This window comes from Microtus ochrogaster, linkage group LG8 (genome assembly GCF_000317375.1).
Source record: "Microtus ochrogaster isolate Prairie Vole_2 linkage group LG8, MicOch1.0, whole genome shotgun sequence".
Lineage (NCBI taxonomy): Eukaryota > Metazoa > Chordata > Mammalia > Rodentia > Cricetidae > Microtus > Microtus ochrogaster.
The window spans coordinates 24,826,953-24,846,678 of NC_022033.1; the positions used below are offsets into that span (position 1 = coordinate 24,826,953).

The window sequence follows — 19,726 nt, forward strand, 5'->3', positions numbered from 1 at the left end:
TTTTTTTTAATAGAGAGGGTCTCACAGTGTACCTTGGCTGGCCTGGAACTCACTATGTAGACCAGGCTGGCCTTGAATTCATAGAGCTCTACCGGCCTTTGCCTCCCAGGTTCTGGGACAAAAGGCAGGTGACACCGTGCCCAGACCCTCAATTGCTCTTTTGTTTGTTTATTTTTTGTTTTGGTTTGTTTGTCTTTGGACAGAATTTCTCACTAAACCAGAGCTCCCTGGTTCATCTAGAAAGCGACTCTCCGGGATTCTCCCACCTCTGGCCTTTCAGGCTGGGATCACAGGTGTACACAGATGTGCCTGACTTTTGTGTGGGTGCTGGAAATCTGAACTCAGGTCTTCGTGCTTGCACAGCAAGCTCTTTACCCACTGAGCCCCACCGCGTAGGCAGGCGTTCTCCCAGCACGGTGCTGCTTAGCCTCTTTTCTTCTCTCGCCTCCCCACACCTGTCTTCTCAGCCAACCCTTAAATGTTCACGCTTAAAGTATACTCAGGCTTTAAACCCATGTGTTTAAACCCATCACTGCCTCTCATCTGAAGTAGCAGGGGCCTCTTTCCTGGTCTTGCTGGGTCCATCTTCATTCTCAGTCCATTTATTCTTCATTCAGCATACATAGTTAAATGGATAGAGCAGGAAAAACTGAAAACTGAGCCCTGGTCCTTCCTTTTAGGTCAAAGTCTTCCATATCTTCCCACCTCACTCAGAACAGAAGGCAGAATGTTTACAACCGCCCAAGACCACATAGCACCCAGGCCTTTGTCTTCCCCCTGCTTGCTTAGCTCCGTCACCCTGTCAACTGACCGTTCTGCATCCCCAGCAGGCAAGAACCTTCTTGGGGTCCTCCCTCACCCTGCCCCCTCTATTGGGAGCAGTCTTCTCTTTGGCACCCTCATGGCAGCCTGCACCACCTCTCCTGGGCTCTGGCTCAGTTTCTTCTCCCCAGTGAGGCGCTGGTGATGACTTGGTTTGAAAGGACTCAGTGGCACTGCCTAGCCACCTTCGGTGGTGGTTTCAATAAGAATGGGCCCCAGGGCTCCTATATTTGAGTATATGACTATATACTTGGCCCTCAGTTGGTGGAACTGTTTGAGAAGGCTAAGATGTGTGGCCTTGGTAGAGGAGGTATGTCACTGGGGGCAGGCTTTGAGGTTTCAAACAACAATGCCATTCCCATCTCTGCGCCCCCCGTCCCGCCTCCCTCTTGCAGATCAAGGGTGTAAGCTCTCAGCTACTGGTCCAGCGCCATGCCTGCCTGTTGCTATGCTCCCTGCCATGATGGTCATGGATGTACCCTCTGACACTGTAATTCTTTCTTCTGTAAGGTATGTTGGTCACGGTTCTTGGTCATAGCAATAGAAGAGTCGCTAAGACACCTCTCTGTTTCGCTTCCTCTCTAACAGTCACTAGTACCTGTTAGGCCATAAAACATTCAACACACAGAACCTGGGATCCATGGAATGAGAAAGCCACAGAAGTAGACCTTACTCTGGCACTCCCAAATGGTAACAATCCACACTTACTACGTGCCAGTCCATGTAAAGGTCTTTACTGTGCCCACCAAATCTAAGGAGGTAAAAATCTACACCAGTTAGAGATGGCTGTCATAACAACTCCTCACCCAAACAGTCTCTGCCCTCAGGGGCTGAGGAGATGGCTCAGTCATTAAAGAGCTTGCTGGGCAAGTATGGGAGCTGAACTTGCATTAGAATCCAGGCATGACAGCACATGCCTGTATCCTAGGTAGTTAAAATTCCTTCCCTGGAGGAGAGACAAACAACATCCATGTTCTCATCCTAATGTGATTCTACCAAAGTTCACCTTGGAGAACCAACGAGTTCATTATTAGATTTCCTTACGGACAACCGTCAAGAGGGTATGAGAAGGAGCACGGGTGACATTCAAGTATCCCTGATAGGAAGATAACTCTTCCATTGCTGTATAGATGGAGTTCCCTCCCTCATCCTTTCCCACTTACATTCTCAAGCAATTCCCAGAGAGATCGCATGCGATTAGGGCAGAACTGCATGCAACCGGTCAGGAGGTGTGGATGAATACGTGGGTAAGGGTCATGCCCACTCGTCCCTGGCCTTCTTTCTATAAGGGGACACCAATAGTCAACAAGCCCAACAGTGATGGTCTTTTGCGAGCTGGCACAGCTATCTCAAGAAGATATGGCTCAGAGAATAGTCCTGTGCAACATCCTGCACTGGGGAGGCAGAAACAGGAATATCTCTGGGGAAATGCTGGCTAGCCAGGTTAGCCACTTAGTGAGCAGCAATTTCACTGAATGACGCTTCCTCAAAAAAAAAAAAATAAGGTGGAGGCACTGAGAAGATGGTTCAGTGGCCAAGAGCCATGAGGACCCGAGTCTGGATCCAGTACCAAAGTAACAAGCCAGGTGTGGTCTTGTCTGCACCTGAAAGCCCCGTGCTGTGGGAGGTAGAGACAGGCATGTCACTAGGAACTGATGCTTAGTAGCCTATCTGAAAAATCAAGCTCACAGTTCAGTGAGGAACCATGCCACAGAGAATAAAGTAGTGCTAGAGGAGGACTCCTGGTACCCCCTTCTGGCTGCTGTGTGCACACGGGAGTGGGCACCTACACACAGATGTGTACATACACGATGCACACACAAAATAAGGAGGAGAGTGATTGAGGAAGACACCCAGTGTCGATTTCTGGTCTCTGTGTGCACATAGAGGCATATATCCCACATACACAAGCAGGTATACCACACATGTTTGAACACACACACACACACACACACACACACACATACACACAAAGAACCTATAGCTTTCAAAAGCAAATACTAGCCATACATGGTGGCATCCCAGCTACTTGAGAGGTTGAGGCAAGACCATCAAAACTTCAAAGCCATAGCTGGAGAGATGGCTCAGTGCTTACAAGCACAGGCTGCTCTTAACCACTCAGAGAACTTTTTGATTTCCAACACTGACCTGATGGCTTACAATTATCTGTCACTACAGTCCCAAAGGATCAGACACCCTTTTCTGACCTCATGGCACACTGACATACATGCCACCAAAAGACCCCTATACAAAAACTAAAAAAAAAATTTAAATTACTGCAATCTGGGGAAATGGCTTAATGGGTAAGAACACTTATTCTTCAAGGAAAAGGACCTGAGTTTGTACCCCCAGAATCCACGCAAAAAGAACATGGCTGTGTGTGCCTAGAAGCCCTGGGAGCTCACTAGCCAACCAGCTGAATCAAATTAATGAGCCTCAGTCAGCGAGAAACCCTGTCTAAGAGTGTCGTAGTTAGAGTTTCTATTGTTGCAATGAAACACCATGACTAAAAAGCAAGCTAGGGAGGAAAGGGTTTATTTGACTTACACTTCCAGATCATAGTCCATCATTGGAGGAAGTCAGAATAGAACTCAAGCAGGGCTGGAACCTGAAGGCAGGAGCTGATGCAGAGGCCATGGAGGGGTACTGCTTACTGGCTTGCTTCCCCAGGCTTGCTCAGCCTGCTTTCTTATAGAACCCAGGACCACCAGCCCAGGGATGACACCACCCATCATGGGCTGGCCCCTCACCCACTGATCACTAGTTGAGAAAATGCAGCTGGATGCCATGAAGGCATTTCCTCAACTGAGGTGTCTTCCTCTCTGATGACTCCAGCTTGCCTCAAGTTGACACACAAAACCAGCCAGTACAGAAAGGAATAAGATGGAAATTGATAGTGGAAGATACCCGATGTCCTTTGCTAACCTTTACCTGCGCACGACACACACACACACACACACACACACACACACACACAGCCAGGCTGGAGAGATGGATGGTTCAGCCATTAAAGGCTAGACTCACAATCAAAAATATAAGAGACCCCGCCTGCTTCTGCCTCTTGGCTGCTGGGAATAAAGGCTTGCACCGCCACTGACTGCTAAACAGTTCTTACCTTGTTTACTGAAACTGTTGTTTGTTTTTTTAAGAAAATAGAACTCCCCTTCATTATTTGTTCATTTGTTGTTTAAAATAAAAAGAAGGCGTGGCTATGTAGCCCAGGCTGTCCTGGAACTCATTATCACCCCTTCTCAGCCTTCTGAGGGCTTGGATTCTATGTGTGCTGCACCATACTTGCATGAAAGAACTCCTAAGGCCACACTGTCATGTTCACCTGGTCATTTTGTGTATAATCAAGTCACTTGGGTGAGCCTAACATCTCTGGACAAGAAGTGGCAACTGCCCCCAGTTGGGAGAGAGTGAATGAATAGTCACTAGGCCATTTAACTGGCCATAAGATACATCTTTTCTTCTTGCTATGCTTTTAAAAAATTATTTATTTACTTGTATTTTGTGTATATTGGTGTTTTGCTTCATATATGTCTGTGTGAGGGTGTTACATCCCCTGGAGCAGGAGTTATAAACAATTGTCAGCTGCCCATGTGGGTACTGGGAATTGAACTGGGGACCTCTGGAAGAGCAGGCAGTGCTCTTAACTACTGAGCCATCTCTCCAGCCCCTGTTATGCTTTTTAACAGTTAAGGGAAGGAACAGAGGCTCTGAGAGGTCAAATAACTTGTCCAAGTTTCTACCATTATTAGGTAACTGCTGGAATCCAGCCAAACTGCTGACATATTTACAAACTGTGTACCCCGCCAAAGGGTGTGGGTGTTCTATTCACAGCAACACTTGAATTCCTAATCCTCCTGTCTCCACCTTCCAAATGCTGGGTTGACAGGCATGTGATGTGATGCTCAGCTATTACTGAAAACTCTTAAGCAAGAACAGAGCCTGGCACTTAGTAAACTGTCCTCCAGCCACGGGTAAGGGTGACCTACAGAAGGAGGAAGCTTCGGGCCAGAACTGATAAGGGGTTAGGGGTGCGGTGCCAGAAAAAGGAAAAACAGTCAAAGTAAAAGCCAAACAGAAAAAGACAGAGGTGAGGAACAAGTTGAAATACATTTTCATTTTTTATTTATCTTTTGATTTTTTTTTTTTTGAAACAGAGTTTCTCTGTGTAGCCCAGACTGTCCTGGAGCACACTCTGTTTTTTTTGGTTTTGATTTTGGTTGGTTGGTTGGTTGTTGAGACAGGGTTTCTCTGTGGCTTTGGAGCCTGTCCTGGAACTAGCTCTGTAGACCAGGCTGGTCTCGAACTCACAGAGATCCGCCTGCCTCTGCCTCCTGAGAGCTGGGATTAAAGGCGTGCGCCACCATCGCCCGGCTAGACCAGGCTGTCCTCGAACTCATGGAGATTCGCTTGCCTCTGCCTCCTGAGTGCTGGGATTAAAGGCCTACATCACCACATCTGACAAAAGACATTTCTGAGTAAGCACTTTGTAGCGTTACAGATGTAGCTCAGTGGTAGAGTGCCTGTCTAGAATGCACAAAGCCATAAGTTCAATCCCTAGCACTGCAAAACCAAACAAGCAAACAGCAGCAATATTAAACACTTTCCATTTTATGGGGTAGTAAAAATAAAATTCATGTTTGTTGTTTAAAAAAAAATTCAAACAGGGCCAGTGAGACCATTTAGTTGGTGCCTGATGACCTGAGTTCAGTCTATGGGAAGCAGAGGCTAGAAGGAGAGCCCCAATGCCCAGAAGTTGTCCTCTGCATTCTATTATGTGTTACAGAACACTAGTGCACACATAGACAAAGTAAGTGAACGCAATAATGAGAATTATTATTATAATGAGAATTTTAAAAATTAAAATAAAAGCAGGCATGGTGGTATACACCTTTAATCCAGCACTTGGGAGGCACAGGCAGGTAGAGTTCTGTGAGTTTGAGACCAGCCTGGTCTGTATAGCAAGTTTGAGGCCAGCCAGGAATATACAGTAAGATACTGTCTCGAAACAAACAAACAAACAAACAAATAAATCAATTTTAAAAATCAAACAATACAGACAGGGATGCTGAAAGTGAGAGCTTCCTCCTTTTTCCATTCCTGATGGGCTCTGCTAACTGATGGTGCCAGACCCTCCTGGACCCTTCTATAGAACATATATACCCACTTTTTGTCTTTTTTTTTTTGAGGGGGGTGGCACAGGGTCTATGTAGCTTTGACTTGCCTAGTTCTCACTTTGTTGTCCAGGATTGCCTGGGCTGCATTAACAATCCTCCTGCCTCAACCTCCCAGGTGCTGGGATTTAGCATGTAATACAACAGCATGCCCAGACAAAACATTCTCAGCCTCTCTCCTCCTACTTTTTTCCCTAGCACTGGGAGTTGAGCCTAGGCCTTGTGCATGGCAGGCAAGTGTTCTACGTCTGAGATGCATCTCCAGCACCATTTTCCAATGTGGTCAACAAACTATTGTTTTGTCTCTTGCTTTTTATTGTCCATCAGTAAACCAGAGCCAGTTCTCCAAGTCAAGACATAATACTATCCTCATTCTCCTCAATCACTGTGATGTGCTGCTGTGCCCTGGGACAAACTGTTGATACTCTCTTGACCTGCATATGTATAACGTCTAAGGAAGAGTCATAGGAGTCCTGTTATGACTACAAGAGTTAAAATATAAAAAGCATCTTGAAGTTTGTTTTGAGATATAGTAAATGGTCAAAACTCTGAGTCCTTGGACTGAAGAACTAGCTCAGTTAGTAAAGAACAAGCCTCCTAAAGCATGGGAAGCCAGTTCCATCCTCAGAGCCAATGTAGTAAAAAAAAAAAAAAAAAAGTTAGGTATGAGGGATAGAGGTTAAGAGCTCTTGCTCCTGAAGAGGACCCAGGTTGGATTCCCAGCACCAGCATGGTAGTTCAAAACTGTCTGTAACTTCAGTTCCAGGGGTCAGACACCATCTTCTAGCCTCCTCAGGCACCAGGCACACCCAGGGTACACATACGTACAGGCATATAAAATAAATAAATACACATACAATAAAAATAAATAAATCTTAAAAAGAGGCAAGTGTGATGCTGCATGCTTCTAATTCTGGTGATGAGTGTTGTTGGTTGTTTTACTCTTTTTACTCTTTTACTTTGTAGTTCTTTTGGGGGCCTGCCACTTAGCTCCCAAATAAATCCACACAAAGTTTAATAACTGCTTATAAATGCCCGGCCTTAGCTTGGCTTGTTGCTAGCCAGCTTTTCTTAACTTAAATCATCCTGACTATCTTCTGCCTCTGGGCTTTTCTTTTTCTCTATTGTGTATATCTTTCCTTCTCACTTACTCTGTTGCTGGTTGTGTAGCTGGGTGGCTGGCCCCTTAAGTCCTCCTCCTTCTCTCGCTCCTAGATTCTCTTGCTTCAGGATCTTCTCCTCCCAGATTTCTCCTTCTATTCATTCTCTCTGCTTGCCAACCCCACCTATCCTTTCTCCTGCCTCACTATTTTGCTGTTAGACAGGCAAAGAATCACAGTTTCACAGAGTTAAACAAATGTAACATAAAAGAATGCTACATATCTTTGCATTATTAAAACAAATGCTCCCACAGCATAAACAAATGTGGCATATCTTGAAATAATATTCCATAACAGATGAGGAAGCAGAGAAAGGTGGGTCCCTGAGGCTTGCTGATCAGTCAGCAGGTGAATTTCAGGCTAGTAAGAGACCCTGCCTCAAAAAAAAAGTGGCACCCAAAGAATAACATCATCATTGTCTTCTGATCTCCACATACTTTCCTTGGCGCACACACACACAGACACAGACACACACACACACACACACACACACCCCGAGCAGTATTCCTAAATCTGAGATGGCTAGTGTCACATGACTGGCTTTCATCAATAGAATAAGGTGGAGATAATGTTCTAGCATCCCCTGAAGAAGTCTTATTGCTTGGATTCTCTTCCTTTTGAAGGTCATCACTTAAGGAAGCCAGAGCTTATTTACTGGAGAAGCCAGATTGAGGAGAACCAATATTCAGACCACAGTAGCAGCCATTTTTCGGATGTGTAGAGAAGGGTACAGAGGAACATTCGGCTTGCTGACTACAGACACAGAGTGAGCCCACACAAAACCATGCAATAAAGCAAAGAGCTGTCCCAAGGTAAATCCGTAAACTGCGGAGGCAGCAAACAAATGGATGGTGTCATTTAAGTCACTGTGCTCTTCGTTAGCTTGCTAAGCAGCAGAAATCTGATATCAGGGTCACAGTACAGAAATGAGCTCTAATGACCGAGGCTAGAAGGCTGTGATCTCCCTCAGTTTCCACATCGGTACAATGGGATAGTTTTCATTCTACCTTGTCTTATTATATGAGGATTAAACATGAAAAAGAGCATTCTTCATACAACGTGAGGCAAGCAATTTCGACTTCTTTTTAAAAATATGCATGAGTGTTTTACTTGCATGTATGTTTATGTGCCACAGAGGGCATAGGGTCTCCAGGAACTGGAATAACAGATGGTTATGAGACACCATGTGGGCACTGGAAATTGGATTCAGGCCCTTTGAAGGAACAAATACTCTTAATCCCTAAGTCACATCTCCAGCCCCTCATTTTTTTTCTTTTTATGTGTTTGTGTGTGGATGCCTATGCATGTGTGCTTATGCTTGTTTATAGAGGTCGTAGGTCAACCTCAGGCATTGCTTGTCAGGCAGCACCTTGGTGTTTTTACTTGGCCTGGTATTCACCATTTATTTTAAACTGGCTGGTCTTTAGGCCTCAGGGTTCCACCTGCCTTTGCCTGCTCAGTGCTGGCAATACAAGTCTGTGTTACCACATCTTTTGGACTTTTTCCCCCTTTTGGTTCTTGGGATTAAACTCAGATCCTCATATTTGGGAGGTATATGCTTTCCCTACTCTGCTAGGTTTGCAGCCCTCTTTTCCCTCCTTTCACGGTTCTTTCCAGGCATTGCTATGACAATTGCCAATTAGTATGCAGATGAGATCGTAATGAAGTTGGAGGTAGTCTGGCAGTAACCCTGGCAGCCCTGTTAGATCCAATGATTTCAACCAGTCTACCTGAGGAGAATCTTCTGGCTTCTGGCATCCTTGTCCTCAGAGGTAAACAGGATCCAGCAAGCAGAAATCCTGGTAAGGGGGTCTGGTGGGATGGCTCAGACAGTCAAAGCACTGCTGCCAAGCCTGGCAACCTGGGCTCCATCCCCAGACCCTATACAGAGGAGGGGAAAAGCAGACTCCTCCAAATTGTTCTCAATCCCCACATGCAAACACACACACATACACACACACACACACACACACACACATGCTATTTTTGTTTTTTTTGTTGTTGTTGTTTTTTGAGACAAGGTTTCTCTGTATAACAGTCCTAGCTGCCTTGGAACTAGCTCTTGTAGGCAACACTGGCCTCGAACTCACAGAGATCTGCCTGCCTGTGCCTCCCAAGTGCTGAGATTAAAGGCATGAGCCACTATCACCAGCTAAATTTTTTAAAAAAAGGAAAGAGAAAAGAAAAAAAATCAATCCTGATGGTTGAGCCTGTAGTGGCTTCAGACTCAGATCTAAGCACTTGGGAGGTTAAGGCATAAGAATTGTCAAGGGTTTGATCCAGCCTGGGCTAAAAGTGTGATAAGATGTTTTTGAAAAAAGTGGGGGGGGGGCTGGAGAGATGACTCAGAGGCTTAGAGCACTTGCTACCAAGGATTCAGGTTGGGTGACTCACAATTGGCTGTAACTGCCTGTCCACTCTGGCCTTTGCAGTCACCTGTACAAACATAAACACAATGCACATAAACATGTATACACACATGTGCACACACAATACAATAGATACATAAATAAAAACTCAGGTCATCTATGCACTGCTCAGATCAACACTGTCATCAGAGAGGCAGATGTGCTAAGCCCAAGAAGACCTCCATTTCACTCAAAGGCACGGCTTCCTTGAAACGGCCCAGTGTCCTGACCACTCTTCTCCCATATTCTCTACTACTTTCTTCCTTGGTTATAAGTGTTTCCGAACCTAGGCCGACTTCAAATGCAGCAAGCTCTTTTCTGCCTTGGGACCTCTGTACCTACTTTTCCCTTCCTAGAGTGAGCTTCTGTGCTGCTGGATATTTTAGAACCACTTATCATTTTCATTCATAACACTTAGGCTATCTAAAGCTTTAAATCTACTCACATCTCCTTGTTGTCCTTCATTAACATCTATCTATCTATCTATCTATCTATCTATCTATCTATCTATCTGTCTGTCTATCTATCGATCTCTAATTCTCTATGTATATCTTCTATCCATTCATCTACTATCTATCTCTTCTATCATCCAACTATCATCTATCTATCTATCTATCTATCTATCTATCTATCTATCTATCTATCTATCTATCTTCTATCATCTGAGACAGGATCTGATGTAGTGCTGGTCTCAAACTCACTAATTCCAAGTCCTGGGGTTGCAATTAAGGGTCACCAGATTCAGTTTATGCAGACTGTGGGAATTGAACTGAGAGCTTAGAACATGCTAGGCAAACACTGTACCAACGGCGCTACATCCCAGATACAGCTCTCTGGTCTGTTTGTGACTGGTCTCACGAACTCCAGGCTGGCCTCAAACTCCTGATCTTCCTGCCTCTACCTCTCCAGTGCGGTCACTACAGACATGCATCACCATGCCCAGCTGGGTAACCTTGAGATCATCTTGTTTGATCACCTCACTTCACAGATGGGAAAACTGGGGCCCAGGGGAGAGAATGGTTTTAGATTGCAGACACCCAGATAATTGTGGATGCTCAGGGAACTGGGATCAAACATCACAGTCTGTCTGGGAGAGGCCCATGAAAGGAAACTGACAGCTCTCTGAAGCCGTCGGTACATATCTGCTAGCCACCATCATTCTTTCATGGTGGGGGCAGGAGAGTCTCCTTGGGAGCAGAGGTGCCCGTCAGCTGACACACTGTGAAAGGAGGGCTGCAGAGGGTGGAAAGCCTAGCCCTGGAACACACAGTTATTCTGAGGCAGCTGGGGAGAATGGCTGCTACAGAAATAACCCAGCCTCCTCATCCTTGTTCCAGCCCTCACACCTCTGCCCCACCAGAGGCGAGGCTAATAATCAATAGCGCGCAGCAGCTCTCGCAGACAGACACACCAGCTTCTTGTCTGCTAGGGGGCTCTCAGTCTGATGGAGGAGGTCAGCTAGGGACCTCAGGCTGCTACGCGATGGCACCTGGGTTTGGGAACTCAAGGAGAGCAGTTCCTCAGAAGAAGAGAAACCCCTGAATGAATCTGACCAATGCATACAAGTTCTCCAGTCCACAAGGTAATTGTAGCACAATTCAAAGAGAGGGAGCCAACATTGCCAAGTTCCGGCAGTTTTCAGTCTTAGTAAGTGGGACATCAGGAATTTTACAGAAGGTAAGAGACTAAAAGGAAGGGGTTTGAGCAAAATTTTTTTTTGGGGGGGGGCGATATTGAATATAAGCCGAGTGATGGTGCACAGGAGAGAATTTTTGAGACTCCCCACAGGAGTATTTTGAGCAAAAGGAGAACATACTCCGGTATGCATAGCAGAAAGAGCCCCGTGCCTGTTTGGAGAAGGAAACTCGAGCAGAGTGAGGATGAGGGTGGATTGAAAGGCAGACAACCCCATAGTGGTCTAAGTAGGCAGCTCTGGGTAGGATTCCATAGATGGAACCGGGCCTTCTTCTCTAGAGCTATTACTAGCTTTTCCTAGATTACAGAACTGTAGAACCTAGAGTCACGCCACCTACGGCACCCAACTTTCGTTAGTCTAAACTCTATGTTTGAAGGGAAAAAAAGTGCTGCTGGAAACCAAAACCTAGACCAGGGGTCCAGGCAGGAGAGACTTCAGTTCCCAGGATGCTTCACTCTACAGTAAGGAAGGTCGCGCATGCTTCTTTGCAGAAAGGAAGGGCCTCGTCGGCTAGTGGCTCTCTCGCTAGGCGTAGTGCGGGAAACCTAGCATAACGCCATCTTCGGCTGGGTCAATCCAACCGTTTGTATGCTTGATGGGACGCTCATAGTTTGTCTAGCCACCTATTACAGGTTCTAACTAAAATGCACCTCTCTGTTAGAATTCGCACTATTAAGTTTTACGATCAGAATTCCAAATCAGCTCCACAGGCTCACCCCGAACGCTCTCAGATGACACTGAACTAGCCAGCAAGGCTGCACGGAGCCTACGAGGGCGGGGCGGCTCCGCCCTTTCCGGCTCCGCCTTGCCTCTGGTTGGGAGGGGGCTTCCGCTTCCGGCATTGGAGGCTGTAGCCTCGCTCTGGTCCCTGTGGCTGGCGGCCGAGCCGTGTGTCTCCTCCTCCGCCGCCGCCATATTGTCTGTGTGAGGAGAGGGGAGCGCGGCTAGTGCCGCTGCTGCTTCCACCGCAGGTAACTAGGGAGCCGCGGGCCGAGGTCATCGGGGCGCGCCGGTGAGCCCAGGCCCAGGCAGCAGGGCGAGGTCGTCCTGCACGCTCTCCGCCCAGGCGGCCTGTCGCCTTCCCCTGCCCCCCTCGCCGCACACAGCAGCCGAGGCCCCTGCAGTCCATCCCGGACGCTCGCCGCTGTCCCGGAGGGCGCAGAGCGAGGCGGAGGGATCGGCCGGTGCGAGGGTGGGAAACTGGCTGTCAGACTCCGGCTTCTTGCAGGAGGGAGGCTGGACTGGGCGGAGACTAAGGGACAACTTGGAGGTGGGGGGCGCGCGCTGGTGCTGGGGAGGCGCACGGAGGGATCGGGGCCTGCTGGGCAGAGTGGCACGGATCCCTGCGCCGCGCGGGGCAGCGGGGAGAGGGCCCTTCCTGGGGTTCCTCTGGGCGGGGCTGAACTTCCTACCTGCAGACCCGGTGCCAGGTGGAGGGTGCTGGTGAGGAAGGGCGAGGAAGCGCAAATTGGGGCCGACCGAGCGGATTTGGGCTTGAGGGCTCCTTGGAAGCCCGGGTGGAGGAGGAGAGGTAGTGGAAGAAAGAAGAAAGTTGGCTAAGAGTTTAGACGTGTTAATGACCTTTTTAAAGAAGAGTACTTTCGAGTTTGTTTCTTTGATTTTTTGCAGTTTTGGAACAGATCTATATTAATAGGCCGGTGATGGGTGAAACTTCTGGAGTTTGTTTTGGGGAAGCAGGGTCAGAGTTGGGAGAATTGCTGCCTTGCCTTTGCTGTTGTGGGGGAATAATGCCTTCTGAAAAGGTGGCAGGTTATTTGGGGAACTGATTTCTCTTGTAACTGTTGAATTTTTTTGGAAAGGGCCTACGGGAGAAAAAAAAAATGAAAACCAAAGTAGGGAGGGAAGGTTTTTTTTGCCCCCCCAAAACTTGGAGACCTCATTTCGTCAAATAACTGGCCATATAGGCCGGTGACAATGAAGTAAAACTTCCCTAAGGTTCTCAAATATCAGAACCACTGACTTAGCTGTGTGACCTAACCTCTGGAGGCATTGTTTTTCTACTTGTTAAATGGTTGTATTTCCTAGTTTACAACTTTATAAGTTTGTGTTAAGGAGTGTCTTAAGGTAGTTTGTATTAAGCATTTGCTAGACTATGTAGCAAACATTGTGTTCAGTCCATATGACTTGTTATTAAAGGGGCTAGTTGATATGTTCAGAATTCCTCCCATCTAGGTACAGCTTATTGTTAGGCGTCACTTTAGCAATCATCTCTGTAGCTGGTTATAATTACTTAGTAGACCTGAGGCTGAAAGTCCAGGACAGACACTAACTTCTTCCCTATATGTCGTCTTGAAAAGTTCACCTGCTGCAGTCCTACCAGGGCAAGCTTGTCCTTCCTTGACTTTGAAATATTTGGCCTTAGTTTGTTATTGGAGTAGGATGTGTAACTTGAAGAAAGAAGGAAAGGGTTGGATATTTACTTAGATTGGTTTTATTAATAGTTGCAAAGTTAGGTTACTCTTTGGCAGCTTTTCCTTGACGCAAACTAAGCACACCATACCTGCTTTATTTTGGCTTTTATGGAAAACAAGAACAGAAAATCAAGTACTCAAGGAAGAAGGGAGATCATGGACCAGTTTCTGGATTACCTGGAAGTTGGGACTTGACTGAACTAGGCAGTAACATTTCCATGATGAGGTTTTGATTCATCCACTCTGTTACTGTTTGCTTGCTTTTGTATTTTGTAGCCCAGGATGATCTCGAGTCCACTTGCCTAAGCCTTCAAATATAAGGAATTACAGGTGTGATTACCACACCCAGCTTCTTGGTACTGGATTTGTCTCTGAACATAACATTTCGTATGTGTGTGTGTGTAAACATTCATGTGTATGCTTTTTGTCTGTAGGTGAACATGGAGGCCAGGTGTCTTACTCAGTTGCTCTCTGCCTTTTTAAGTTATTAAACCTTTTCTTTGTTTTGTTTTGTTTTGTTTTGTTTTGTTTTGTTTTAAAGATCTGTGTCTGGACTATTGGGTGGTGGTGGTGGCTCACACCTTTAATCTCAGCACTCAGGAGGCAGAGGCAGGCAGATATCTGATTTTGAGGCCAACCTAGTTTATAGACCCAGCTCCAGGACAGTCAGGGCTACACAAAGAAGCCCTGTCTAGAAAAACAAAAACAAAAAAAATTGTTTGTCTGTGTGGGGATATGTGTGTGCACATGAGTGCAGGTGGCCAAGGAGGCCAGAATGGGCTGGAAGTTCTGGAGCTGGAATTACAGGCAGTTATGAGTTGCCCAGTATGGGTGGTGGGAACTGAACTTCCATCCTCTACAAAAACAAATCTCATTCATTTTTTTTTTTTTTTTGATTTTTCGAGGCAGGGTTTCTCTGTAGTTTTTGGTTCCTGGAACTAGCTCTTGTAGACCAGGCTGGCCTCAAACTCACAGAGATCCGCCTGCCTCTGCCTCCCGAGTGCTGGGATTAAAGGCGTGCGCCACCACCGCCCGGCCAAATCTCATTCATTAAAAAAAATTTTTTTTTTTCTTTTCCTTTTTCCGACACGGGGTTCCACTGTAGCTTTGGAGCCTGTCCTGGAACTAGCTCTTGTAGACCAGGCTGACCTTGAACTCACAGAGATCCTCCTGCCTCTGCCTCCCAAGTGCTAGGATTTAAGGTGTGCTGTACCACTGCCCAGCTAAGCAATACTCATTCTTAGCTACTAGGCTAGCTCTTCAACCCCTCTACCTAATTTTATTTTACTTTTTCATTTGTTTGGTTTTTGTTTTTCGATACAAGGCTTTTCTGTGTGACTCTGGCTATAGACTAGGCTGGCCTTGAACTTAGAGATCCATTGGCCTCTGCTTCCTGAGACTGGTATTAAAGGTGTGAACCACCACCCAGCATTTTAGCATTCATTTTCTTTTCCTGAGACAATATCTCACTAAATCTGGAATTCCATGATTTAGCTCAACGAGCTGTCCAGCCAGCACCAGAGATGCTCTTGTTCCTACCTCCCACCTATGCTAGGATTTCTGTACCTGACTTTTTATGTTGATGCTCAGGATTGAATTTAGGTCTTTGTTTACCACCTTAGCACCAACTCAGCCTGACCATAACATTTTTACATCTTACAGTCATTTAAAGACAAGAAGACTTTTCTTAGAAATAGATTTAAGCCAGGTAGGTGGTGGTACACCCCTTTAATCCCAGCACTTGGGTGGCAGGGGCAGGCAGATCTCTGAATTTGAGTCCTGTCTGGTCTACAGAGTGAGTTCCAGGACAGCCAGAGCTACATAGAGAAATCATTCTGTCTTGAAAAACAAAACAAAGAAGAAAGAAAGAAAAGAAATTGAATTTAATGTCTAAACATAGGGCAAATGATACCTTACCTGTGTGTATCCATCTACACAGTCTGTAAATACATTGTTATGTAGTAGAAAAGAACTTTGCAGGTGTAGTTAATGTTAAGACTCTCTGAAAGATTTTATTTTAAATTATATGTATGTGGGTTCTGATGGAGGCCAGAAAAAAGGTGTTGAGTCCCTGGAGTTGTAGTTATGGGCAGTTGTAAGCTGTGCTGGTGGGGGTGCTAGGAATGAAACTCGGGGCCCTTGGAAGAGCAGCACTTCCCCTTACCCACTGAGCCATCTCTCCAGCCCCCAAAATCTTAAAATAGAAAATTAACCTGGATCCTGGCTTAGTCACAGATTGACTAAGAATCAGAGCACTTAGAATCATAGTACCTTTTCATCTGGATTAGATTGGTGGATGGGGCAGCCAGACAGATTTAAAGCATGAGAGGGACTCCGTTAGGTGCATTTAGAGAAGGCTGCAAAGAAAGTATGAGAAGGCATGTGGGTACCCTCTAGTATCTGGTAGCAAGGAAATGAAGACCACAGTCTTACAACCATGAGGAACTGAATGCCAATATCTGGAAGAACTTAGAAGTGGATTCCTCTCCAGAGTTCTCAGCAAGTAAAACAGTTTTGTAGATAACTTGATTTTGGCCTTGAGACCCTAAACTAGCCAGGCTCACCCAATTTATAACCCATAGAAAACTTAAGATAATAAATTTGTGGTGATATAAGTCACTACATTGATGGTACTATGGTAGCAGAACACTAGAATAGATTTTGGTACCAGGAGTAGGGTGTACTGTTAACCTAAACATAGAAGTGCCAGTGGGTGGAGGCTGGAAGAATTTTGAAGAATGTGGTAGAAAAGACCTAGAACAGATTGTTAGTAGGAATGGGATGCTAATGACTTTACTAGTGAAGACTGAGATAGGAGTGAGTTATGTTACAGCAAACAGAACAGAAATTGTATCTTGCGCCATGGAAGGCAGAGCTTGTAAGTTTATTTGCAAATAAACTTAGGTGGTTTTTTGTTTTGTTTTTTAACTTAGATGTCCTAGCAAAATGATGAAGGTGAATCTTGCTTTAATTGTGAATATCTTTGTAAGGGAGTGGACCACCCCCCCCCCCCGTGAAATTAAAGAAAGCACCATTGCATTCTTGATAACTTTATGCCCAAAGGAACGATGCTAAAGTCCATTGAAAGAAGTAGAAAAAAAATTAGCCGGGCAGTGGTGACACATGCCTTTAATCCCAGCACTTAGGAGGCAGAGGCAGGCGGACCTCTGTGAGTTTGAGACCAGCCTGGTCTACAAGAGCTAGAGCTAGTTCCAGGACAGGCTCCAAAGCCACAGAGAAACCCTGTCTTGAAAAAAAAAAAAAAAAAGATGTATTTTTAGCTTCAAAATTCTGGCAAAAAACCCAGATACAGAAAGACAATTATCACATGTACTCACTCATAGGTGGTTTTTAAACATAAAGCAGAGACACTAAGAGAGACTTACATAGATCTAATCTACATGAGAAGTAGAAAAAAGACAAGATCTCCTGAGTAAATTGGGAGCATGGGGACCTGGGGGGAGAGGAGAGGCAGGGAGGGGAGTAGAGAAAAATGTAGAGCTCAATAAATATCAATTAAAAAAAGAAAAAAGAAGTAGGAAAAATTAAGGACGATTGTTGCATATAGAGGGATGTGAGCGTGCTTAAACCCTTGTCTCTTAAGACCAAGAGCCTAGAGGATTGAAACAAAGCAACAGAGAATTTTCTTTGGGCAAGAAATGGAGTGGACTTTGGCATCACTTTGGGTGTATTTCTTATGTTTGTATTCCAAATGTTTTAGTTAACATTGTAGCCCAGAACATCTTATACCTAAATTAAATGATGATATTTTGTTGTTGATTTTGTTTTGAGGTAGGATTTTGCCATGTATGCCTTCCTAACCTGAAGCTCACTAGACCAGGCTGGCTTGGAAGGAATTTGTTGACTATTCTCTTGTCTTTGCTTCCCAAATGCTGACATTACAGTTGTATGCCACTACTCCTAGCTGAGATTTAGGTTTTTCTTTTTAACCTGAAAGCATTAGATGAGACTTTTGGACTTTGTCTTGATGCTATAGTGGTTGGAGACCTTTGGGAACTTTAACTTGGTATAGAATGAATGTATTTTGTGGGAGAATGTAAATCTTTGGAGGCTGTAGGATGGACTATAGTGGACAATGACCCCACTAAAATGTTGGTACCCTAATCCCTAGAATATTATGTGGCAGAAAGACTATTTAGGGCAGTGGTTTTCAGTCTTCCTAATGCTGCAACCCTTTAATACAGTTCCTCATGTTGTGGTGACCCCTAACCATAAAATTATTTCATTGCTGCTTCATAGCTATAAATTTGCTACTGTTATGAATGATAATGTAAATATGTGATACATGATTCCTCTGAAAGGGTTGTTCAATCCCCAAAGGGGATACAACCCACAGGTTGAGAACTGCTGATGTAGGGAATTTTAAGGGACTCAAAGGATTACTCTTTGTTTTTTCCCCCTCTGGAGATTTAGTCTAAGCACCGTTTTCCCTAAAAAGCAAAGAACCTGCTTCTGGATGGGGCAGTCCATGCCCTTAATCCCAGTATTCCAAAAGCAGATACAAGTGAGTCTGAATTTAAGGTCAGCCAGGACTACATAGTGAGATTTTTCTTTTTTTTTTTTAAGCAGAGAACTTTGGGTGGAGTTAGAGACTCCATCCTACCATTCTGGGAGCTGGCAACAGGGAAACTATGAATACAGCAAGCAGCTTTGTGCAACAAAGAGAGCTCCAGCTGACAGCCAGCCATCAGAGGAGCCAGTTCTCCAGTCCAGCAACCATAGGAAATTAAGTCAACAACCTGAATGAGCAGGGAGCAGATTCCTCCCAGAGCTTCCAGCCAGAAAAATGGCTCCTTGATACTTTGGGTTTGACTTAGTTGGCAAATCAACAAGATCCAATTAAGCCCACTCTGCTTCTGATTTACTGAAACTGGTGTAATTTATGTTGCTTTTTTTCTTGTTTCTGGTAATTTGTTACAGCAACAATAGAAAACTTTACACTGACTTTTGCTAGGTTTATTTCAGAATGTTGAGGTAGTTTTCTAGAGAACAAAAGCAGCAAAGATTATTCCTAGAATAATGTATAGAGTAGCACTTATGCCTTGAGCTTGATATTTAAAATATGTGTGAGTGTGTTGCCTGCATGTATGTCTAATGTCCATAGGGACCAAAAGAGGGTATTCGTTCCTCTGCAACTGGAGAGAATTCAAGTTGTATGCTTCCATGTAGGGACCGAAAATTGAACTGGAGTTCTTTTAACCTAAGTGCTCTTAACAGCCGAGACATCTCTCAAGCCCTTAATGTTTAAATATTTTGTTCCTGTCCTCAGATGCAATATGAAGAGCCTAGATAACCTGCTAAAGTGCTGGATCTAGTGCTGAATCACTGTGGCAGCGTCAGGGACGTTGGTGGTGTCTATTCTCTTACAGTGCGGCTTACTCAAAGATATTACTTATTTCTGTCTGTCATTGTCATTTGAGGTTAGATTTAGCAATCATATCTACAAAATGTTTTTTTCTTTTTTTTTCTTTTTTTTGGTGAAAGGATCTCGTTTTGTAGCCCACACTTTCCTAGAACTTACAGTGATTCCTTGCCTCAGCCTTCCAAGTACTGGTATTACATGTAGGGTCCACTGTGCTCTGTTTGACTTTGTTCTTTTAATAGTTGTCCTTAGGTTGGAATCAGAAGATTTGGACTAACTAAACATTAGAGTATGAAGGAAGTAAGACCATTTCTTTCATTGAAATACAGTTGACAAATCAACATTTCAGGGTATAATGGACTTTTAAGATTCTCTGCTCAAGTTTGGTTTTTAGACTTTGCAATAAGGAAAATTATCCTCTAAAGGGCAACCAGGATGACTTCTAGAGTTGTCAAAAGGATCCTGGTCAAGACTGTAGTCGTGGCATTGAACCTGTATTCTTGAGAACCCTAAAATACCTGGGACTATAGTTAGTTCTCTCTGCTTGCTTCTTCATTGAGTCATTGTGAGTATTAGTTGAAAGACAGTACCTAGCTCAGAAAATGTCCCCAACATATTAACTGTTTTTTGGTTTTTTTTTTT

At 44.8% G+C, this 19,726-nt stretch overlaps 1 protein-coding gene across 2 annotated transcripts in view; it reads left to right on the forward strand.

Annotated features, from left to right (window-relative positions):
- The first annotated feature begins 12,082 nt into the window (after nt 1–12,082).
- Nucleotides 12,083–19,726, forward strand: part of Csnk2a1 (casein kinase 2 alpha 1) — a 49,622-nt gene continuing 41,978 nt past the window's right edge. For both annotated transcript variants that reach the window (XM_005363185.3, XM_013352245.2), the window contains exon 1: nt 12,083–12,240. The gene's annotated coding sequence lies outside the window, so the exon portion shown is untranslated. The remainder of the gene's footprint in view (nt 12,241–19,726) is intronic.